This window comes from Lissotriton vulgaris, chromosome 12 (genome assembly GCF_964263255.1).
Source record: "Lissotriton vulgaris chromosome 12, aLisVul1.2, whole genome shotgun sequence".
NCBI classification, from domain to species: domain Eukaryota; kingdom Metazoa; phylum Chordata; class Amphibia; order Caudata; family Salamandridae; genus Lissotriton; species Lissotriton vulgaris.
In genome coordinates, this window is record NC_141700.1 from 140,237,631 (window position 1) to 140,246,768 (window position 9,138).

A 9,138-nucleotide genomic window follows, 5' to 3' on the forward strand; every position below is an offset into this window, starting at 1 on the left:
TTCCCTGTGAGATAGCCCCTACAGGGCATCCCCAAGGTGAAAGCCAGGCATCCCGCCGCGGGGGGGCCGTTGTGGAGAATAAGCAAGCTTATGCCCAAAGTTGCAGAGTGTGAACCCATGATTAGGTCAGGCACCAAGCGAGAATTATCGAGTCCGTGGACATTTGAGCTCAACACCCTGCCGCGTCGGGAATTGAACCCTGGTCTGACCTCTGCTTCAGGGTCTGCCTGCTCTAACCAGTGAGCCACACTTCTCCACATTGGCACTTCTCCCTTTTTCTAATCATTTCTGAACATAAAATTCAGGTTTAAATTCTATGACAGGAGGCCCCACGATGTTTATGAACATTATAGAAGACAGACGATTTATTGATATTCTGTTCCGCAGTGGTGTGAGCACATCATTCATTACACTAAAGCCCCGTTCACATTCAGCAGTTGAGGTACAAAAGGTGTTTATAATGTGCACTAATGGTTTCAGGCTTTCAGGGATGCAATTTTTATGTTGTTTGTACTCTCTGAAACCAAGGATGTACTGCCTAGTATCAAATACATGCAACCTGCTACAAAGGTTTTGTAATTCTCCCTCACCGTATAAGATGTCTACTGGATCTGGATCTGGCCAATAAACTGGTTGTAGGAGTTTCATTCTGTGTACTAACTCTTTGTATTCGATTTGGTCATTGTTTGTGGTTGTGCATCTCGAAACATTTGATGCATTAGACATTGTCATCCTTTTCGCAGGTTAGGGGGGGCGTGGCTTGGATGCCGAGGAGGTAGGCAGCGTGAGCTCGGAGCTCCGCGCCCGATCCCGGAAAATATCCTGAATATCTGATCGAACCCAGACGAAATCGGTATAATCCGACACTGGACGGTACCACGGAGGGTCCGGCGCCGACGGCGGACGACTCGGGGACATCCCAAGCCCGATATCTGACTCTGAAAACTGAACTCAGGCGTGAAGTCATCGACCTAAAATGGCGGCAGTGGCGTGAGGCACGGGGACGACGGAGTCGCTGGCCCGGAGACACATTAAGGGCTGCTACTTCCACTGATAGGAGGTGTTAACGGCTGCATCGCGCCCCACTCGGAGTGTAGGAGTGGACCTCTAGAGCGCCACCGGCGGTGGTTGGGATCCGAACCCTTGGTGGCGGCGGCGACAACATGGCAACGACCCAGTGGCGATGGCCCCAGGCCTCTGAGCACGACTGGCGCCAGCTGGACTAGCGGGCGATCGAAACCCTGCTCCCTAGAAGCAGTCTTGGATCCGGAGACTAGAGCGGTGTCCCAGGCGCGAAACACGGCGGGCCTTTTTCCGCTACTGCTGCGAGAGGACCTTCCTGAGGGCAAAGCCCGGCGACGTTCGGAGCGGGGGCAGAGACGGCTTTGGAGGCCACCGCTCGTGCCGGCCCAGATGGGGAAGCCGAAAGGGAAGGGAGATGGTGCGACCGATACAGAAGCTGCGGAGGGAGCGGATCGTGACCAGTCGGCGCTACAACGGATGCAGGACCGGATCCTGGAGGCCATCGCCACCACAAAAGACGCCTTGCAGCAGGACATAGCCCAGGTGGCGACGGGCTTGGGCCTCCTCAAAGCTGACCACGATAAGCTCAAGGACAGAGTGAAATCCGTGGAGATCACAGTTCAGGAATTGGCCCCGAGCCATGCAGCGGTGAAGGCGCAGATGACGGAGGTGATGGATCGTTTGAAGGTGCTGGAGCGGAGGGCCGAGGACGCGGAAAACCGGAATAGGCGCAACAACGTGCGCCTTGTAGGCCTGCCGGAGAAAATTGAAGGTGACGATATGGTGGGCTACCTTGATAATTGGTTGCGAACGGAGGTGGCGCCGGAGGGACTGTCCCCCTTCTTCTCCCTTGAGCGAGCACATAGGGTTCCGGCGCGCCCGCCGGCCCCGGGCCTCCCGCCTCGCCCAGTGGTGTTCAAGTTGCTCCATTACCGGGACAGAGACTGGCTTTTGCAAAGGGCGAGAGAAGCAGGACCCTTTCAGGTGGACAACAACAGGGTCACAATGTTCCCGGACTACACGTTTGAGACGCAGAAGCTCAGGGCGAACTTCCTGTCCCTTAAGCGGGAGCTCCGTGATGAAGGCATCAAGTACTCCCTGTTATTCCCAGCGAAGCTGAGAGTGGTGGTAGATGAACAGACACTCTTCTTTACGTCCTCGGCGGACGCTTGGGCCTGGTGGGACACTTATAAAGCGGGAACGGATGGTGCCAAGGCCAGGGAGGAGGAGGCTAAACCGATCAGGAAATCTCAACGGATCAGGAAGAACCGCAGGAGGACCGGCAAACCTTCGGTGTCACAGACGGAGACGGAGAGGCAAGCGGCCCTACAAGCGGTGGCGGACTTATCCAAGTCTACCAGAAGTCAGTCCGGGAAGGGCACGGACTCGGAGGACCCGGGCACAGGCTCGGAGACGGGACTCTCGGAATTTGGTGGAGCCCGGGGCCCTATCGTGACGCCGCAGACTTCGGAGGAGATACTTGAGGCGTGTTAATCTGGACTAGTGGAGTGGACTCGCTGGTTGGACACCGGGGCGCTGGGCCCGTGGCAGTGGAGCACTGCTACTTGAGGTTTCGGGGCGCTAAGATGTGGGGATTGTGGGGCGGAGTGTGAGGGGTTGATTTGCTTTCACGGACCTTTCGCATCGTACCACGCCCTACTGGCCCTTAAGGTCATCGCAGTGGAGACTGCGACTATTGCTGCCTTTCTTTGAGGGGTGGTTGGGAGTGTTGGTTTGGATGGGGGTACTTCCAGTTGCGGGGGGCCTGTCCTGGGGGGGTGGGAGTTGAGAGCAGTTGGGGTTGCTCGGGGGGTAGTTGTTGTTGAGGGGGTTTGGCTTCCTGTTTGGAGAGGGAGGGAGGGTTGGTCCGTGGTCGCGAAGAGAGCGAGGTCAATGATCTTTATTGTTCGGTCTGGTTGTGTGAAGGGGAATGGCTAGTACCGGGGCGTTGAAATGTGTGTCCTGGAATGTGCGGGGTATGCAGTCTATGGCACGCAGGCATAAAGTTCAGGCATACCTCAAGCGCAGGGGGGTTCACATAGCGTTCCTGCAAGAAACACATCTCAATAAGCAAGACGGGATTGCTCTGCAGAGGCGTTGGAGGGGGCAGCTGTTTAATACGATGTTCTCAGCTTTTGCGAGGGGGGCACTGATTTGGATACGGGCGGGGGTTCCCTTCCAGGTTACAAAAACATTGGTGGACCCTGAGGGCAGATATGTGGCAGTGGAGGGGAGGCTGAAAGGCAGGGTGGTATCTCTCTGCAGTGTGTACGCTCCCAATGTGGATCTGCCCGCATTTTTGTCTACACTCTCGGGCAAACTGGCGGGTTATTTGGCGGGGCCGGTACTCCTGGGGGGGGGATTTCAACTCGGTTGAGGATGTGGTATTGGATAGGTCCCATCCCCCGCTGCATGCGTCCCCAGTGCATAGAGTAGCTAAGCGCAGGCTGGAGTGGCAGGAGAGCTGGGCCCTCACAGATGCATGGAGGGCGTTACACCCCACTACTAGGGACTACTCCTTTCAATCGCACCTGCATGATCTGCACGTTAGGCTGGACGCGTTTCTGTGTTCATCATGCGTGCTTTCTGCGGTGGGAGGGGCGGAATACTTGGCTCGGACGATATCAGACCACAACCCTTTGTTGCTATCCCTGAACTGGATGGTGACTGCTAACTGCGTACCAACATGGCGCCTGCAACCCGACACCCTGGATGACCTGTTGTTCAGGGAGGCCCTGGGAGACCGTATTGAGTGTTACTTTGAGGAGAACAAAGGCACGGCCTCCACGAGGGCGGTAGAGTGGGACGCGTTTAAGGTGGTGGTGCGAGGGCACTGTATAGGACACACGGCTGGGGCTCGCAAGACTTTGTTAGATGATTTAGATAAGGCCGAAACGCGGTTAAGAGAACTGGAGAAGGGTCGCCCGAATCACCCTGAGTTGCAGGAGGGGCTTAGTGGGGCCAGGGAGGGGCTGGCTGTAGAACTGGAACGGCTGCGCAGCTTTGATCATAAGGCGTACATGACGAGGGCGCACGTGGAAGGCGATAAGGCGGGGTCTATGTTGGCGTGGCTCGCTAACCCAGTCAGGAGGGGTATGCCGATCATGATGATCCAAGAGACAGGGGAGGAGCCCTGCCATACCCAACCCGGGATCCTGAATAAGTTTCGGACTTATTATGAGGGTCTCTATGAAAGTGGTGAAACAGGGGGGACAGATGAGCTAGGAGAGTTCTTGGACGGCTTACAACTGCCGAGGCTGGAAGATTCGGGGGCAGAGGAGCTGGGTCGGCCCATATCGCTAGGAGAGATAGGATGTGCAGTAAAACAAATGGCTAGAAATAAGACCCCGGGACTCGACGGTCTCCCGATAGAGTTTTATAGTAAATATCTGGAGTACCTTGCTCCCCGGCTGCGAGAGGTCTACAATGAGGCGCAAGCGAGGGGTCGGCTCCCGGGCTCCATGTGTGAAGCCCTTATGATCCCGCTTTTAAAACCGGGCAGAGAGGGGGCGGCCTTATCCTCGTACCGTCCGTTGTCCATGTTGACGACGGACTACAAGATCCTGAGTAAGATTCTTGCCAACAGACTGCTGGTGCATATGACTGGCCTTGTTCATAAGGACCAATGCGGTTTTATCCCGACGCGCAACACTACCCACAATATTCGCAGACTTACGAGACTGATGGGGGCGGACTGGCCGGGCGCCGTCTCTCCATTTGTCCTCTCTATTGACATAGAGAAGGCCTTCGACAGCCTTGAATGGGGGTACTTGTATGAGGTGATGCGACGCTTCGGGCTGGGGGACGGATACATAAACTGGACCAAGGTCCTGTACACCGATGCGGTAGCGAGAGTCCGAGTGGGTGCTCTGATCTCGAGGCAATACCCGGTTAGGCGTGGCACCAGACAGGGGTGTTCCCTATCTCCGCTCGTTTTTGCCCTGGCGATGGAACCCTTCGCTGTAGAGGCCAGGCTGGGTCGCCACTACGCCGGTTTATCATTTAGGGGCAGGCCACATTTCATTTCTCTATACGCAGATGACCTGCTGATGTTTCTTGCTAACGCGGGCCCCGAGCTAGAGGGGGCACGGCGGTTACTAGGGCGGTTTGGCCGGCTATCGGGCCTGAGGGTCAACTGGCCTAAGTCCTGCTTATTCCCCCTGAGATCAGGAGAACCGTGTCCACTCACCGAGCAGGAACTCCGGTGGGAACCGCGCTGTCTGCATTATTTGGGAGTCTATGTCTATCATACCCCGGCTGATTTGCTGGAAGGCAAAATCACCCGTTGCATTAATGCCTTACGGGGGAACATGGACTTCTGGTCTACCCTGCCGCTGTCCCTGGCTGGTAGGATCTCCCGGTGTGGGTCCCGAGTTCTATTTTTAAGCGCCTGAGATCTCTGGTCATAGCGTTCTTATGGGGCACCGGAAGGAGGCGCATAGCGCTCGATACTCTGCAACGCCCCAAGGATGGAGGAGGATTGGCTGTGCCAGACTTTGAGGGATATTATCTGGCCGCGCAGCTGCAGATTTTCACTCAGGAGGTCGCGAGAGTGTATAGAGGCCCTGAGGACGCGAGAATAGAAGGCACCCCGCGACATGTGCTGGCGTACATCACATTGCACCAGAAACTTCGGGTAGGAGATTTGACGGTCGAGGAGCAGACGTTCCGACTCTGCTGGGATCGGGCCCGTAAGCGGGCGGGAGTCCGCCTTATGTATGCCCCTGAAATCCCGTTGGGGATGGTTACGGCCCTCCCACATGGAGGAGTCTGGTCGCGATTGATGGGTTGGGAGGAAGCGGGGATACAAATGTTGGGCGATCTGTATGAGGATGGGGTACTGCTGCCGTTTCAGGAATTGCAGGAACGGTTCGACCTGCCGAGGGGTGACTACTTGTTGCACGCAGCGGTCACGGGCGCTATGCAGGCTCATTGGGGGGAAGGGTTGCAGGAGCCGGGCACCTCCATGGCATGTCAATACACGATGATGGCTGCGGGGACTTTTAAGGCTGTCACCTGCCTGTACTCCAGGATACAGAGGGAGGCCCTGCAGCCACTGACAGCTCTGAAGGCCAAATGGGAGCTGGACCTGCAATTAGAGATCCCTGACACGACCTGGGACCAGCTACTGAGGCGGGCACGGAAGAGCTCGAGAAATGCCAGGTTTCAGTTAATCCACTTCTACATCGTTCACAGGGCATACCTCACACCGGGGAAAATACAACAATATTTTGGGATAGAAAACGCTGCTTGCCCCAGATGCAATACGGTTGGGGCGGACTTGGGTCACATGCTATGGGATTGCCCATCTCTGAGAGACTACTGGCAGGAAGTTGGGCGGGCCCTCAACAGTGCAACAGACAGGGACATCCAGTACACGAAAGCGGTGGGCATCCTCCATTGGTTCCCGCACACGCCTAGAAACAAGACTACCAGCAAATTTATAGACTTGGGGCTCATTCTAGCTAAGAGGGAGATAACGAGGAATTGGAAATCGAGAGTGGGGCCCGCATATAAAAGGTGGTATGGGGAATGCCTGAGGTGGGCGGCATGTGAGAGCACCCTGAGGTACCAGATGGCCTGGAGGACAAATGACGAGAAGGCTTTGGAGAGGGCAACTGCGTGGGAAATGATGGTGCAGGCGCTCCGTGACATAGATGGTGAGGAGCAGGAGGGCGAGGAGGAGCTGGATGTAGCAGACCCTGTCACCATACCGGGGGGCACACCTTAGCGAATGTATGTACTTCCTACATCACAACAGACGTTCTTACAACGATGAATCAGCACAGCGCGACCACGGGGGGGAGGGAAGGAAGCGGGAATTGGCGGGCTGTTGGGGAACGAAAATTATGGGGCGGGGGAGGGGTGAAAATCACAAAAGCAACCCAGCGATACTTTAGTACAACTAATGTCAGACAATGTAAAGTGGTACGAGAAATACTCATGGACAGGGGATACCCGCACCTGAGAAAGGGGCGGCCCTCCCGAACAAGAATACAATGGACAGTATCACTCCTTGTACACAGAGAAACTGTAATTTTTTATTATCTTGTCTGTACAATTATATTGGTGATGCAATAAAAATGATGTTAAAAAAAAAAAAAATCCTTTTCGCAGGTTATTTGCTAAGCTCCGAAAGAACTGTGCCCTATTGATGCTAACACAGCCTTTGTTCTGTTGCAGTCCTACACCATCAAACTGCATCTGTTCAGCAGCATTTAATGCAGTTGTAGCAAAGGGCCCAGGTGCATCAGCCATTGATTCAAACTCCAAAATCTGCATCTGTATTGAGCGATCGGCCCCATATATGGTCATATCACGCCGCTGCAGCCTTCTGGATAGGTCACCCAATTCTGTGAGAGCATCATATAATATGCCTATATTTTCAACAAACACCAGGGAGGTTAATAAACGGTTTAAACCAGCATATTTCCTCTGCTCAATGTCACTCCTCGTTGAGTCTTTGGAAGAATCCATGAAATGTTTACTAAGTGCTCTGTAGTTATTCCAAACAGCTCTCACAGATCTTTCACTTGAGGACACCCAACGTACATCTAGCACCTTTCCAATTGCCAGAAGTCTTACTTTTACCTCCAGAGCACATTCCCCAAGCTCTCTCTGATTTTTCGGAGAGGCATGGTAGGTGGTATAAAGTTTATAAAAAAAAACTTTGAGCTGATTAATGCCTGTGACTTCTTTACAAACATCACCCACCGCAAGCTCTAGCTTGTGGTTAGCACAGTGCCATAAACTCAACTGTGGATATTTCAGTTTCAGAAGAGTTTCCACACCGGATTTCCTACCTATCATGTTGGAAGCCCCATCTGTTACAAGCTGAACCAAATGCATTTTTAAATACTCATCAGTAAAACCATGTCTCTGTAAGCATGCAAGTAAGGTATCTAAGATTATATCTGCTGCTGTGCTTGGCAGCTCAACAAGGTCTAAGAAAAAGGTCAGTGGCTCATCGTGTTTATCAATACACGCTCTTACACAGATAATTAGTGTGGTCAATTTACTAACTGTGGTAGATTCATCTATCATGAGGCTTATTTTTGATTCATTCTGCAAGATACAATCAATCAGCCTTGACCTCATTGTAGCAGCAATATGGTCTATTATGTCAGCACAGCTGTGATCTGAATGCAAGACTCTGCCCAAGTCTGCACCATTCATTGTTTGAACATCAATATCCAACGGCATATCAGAAAAAGGGCGCTCATGTTTACCTATTTTGTATGCAGTTCTGAATACACAGCATGTCTCTTCCTGTACTTTCATTTGCATTTTCAAATTGTACTGTGGAATACTTTCACAGGCCCTCTGCTCTAAAATAGCTAATGCCTTAAGATGACAGGAGCTATTCTTATGACAAAATATTTTTTTCTGCAGAGAAATTTGCTGCTTGTCTTTAGAAGGGCCATATGGAATGACCAAGCAATCTACCCATTCCATGGGAAAATGCATACCTTGACTTGTTTCTGTTTTAAGATTTACCTTCTTGCACACTTTACATCCAAGCTTGCCTTTGGAAAATAAGAGCCATGGATACTCTGTACGTTTCATTTCAAGTTGTTCAGTAGACCAGCAGGCTGGGTGATCAATTTGATCCATACTCTCCACCACATTTCCTTGGAGGAGTATGTGACTGTCGTTAGTGCCACAGCCATCTATCAATACTTCGTCTTCAGAATCGACTCTTCTCCTCTTCTCGGGCATCCTGACACTTTCACTTGTTTGCCTTTCAAAACCCTGATTTGCATTTGCCATTGGTCCTTCCGATCTGGAGCCTGGGGACTTCTGTGTTTTTCAAGATGTGGCTGGAGCATTTTTCTTTTGCAGCCACTGAAGCATCTGCATAAATAATTGTGTAAATGCATACATTTTAAAAGAAGCACTGTACCAAAACTCATGATTTATTTTAAATGCTGGCTGTTGGTACAAATTGGGATCTCCCACAAGACAAATTTAAGAAATAGTCCTTTTCATTTCTTAATTCCACGGTAAGAACTATATTCTTTTTCTTTGCAAGCGGCCAAATTCTGGAATAATCTTCCTGAGAGCATCCGACTCCTACCGAACCATCTCATGTCCCGGAAACAACTAAAAACCTTC

General features: G+C 52.3%; 1 pseudogene; it reads right to left on the reverse strand.

The window, feature by feature from the left end:
• Nucleotides 1-216: 216 nt before the first annotated feature.
• Nucleotides 217-8,793, reverse strand: LOC147673683 (E3 SUMO-protein ligase KIAA1586-like; annotated as a pseudogene).
• Nucleotides 8,794-9,138: the final 345 nt, after the last annotated feature.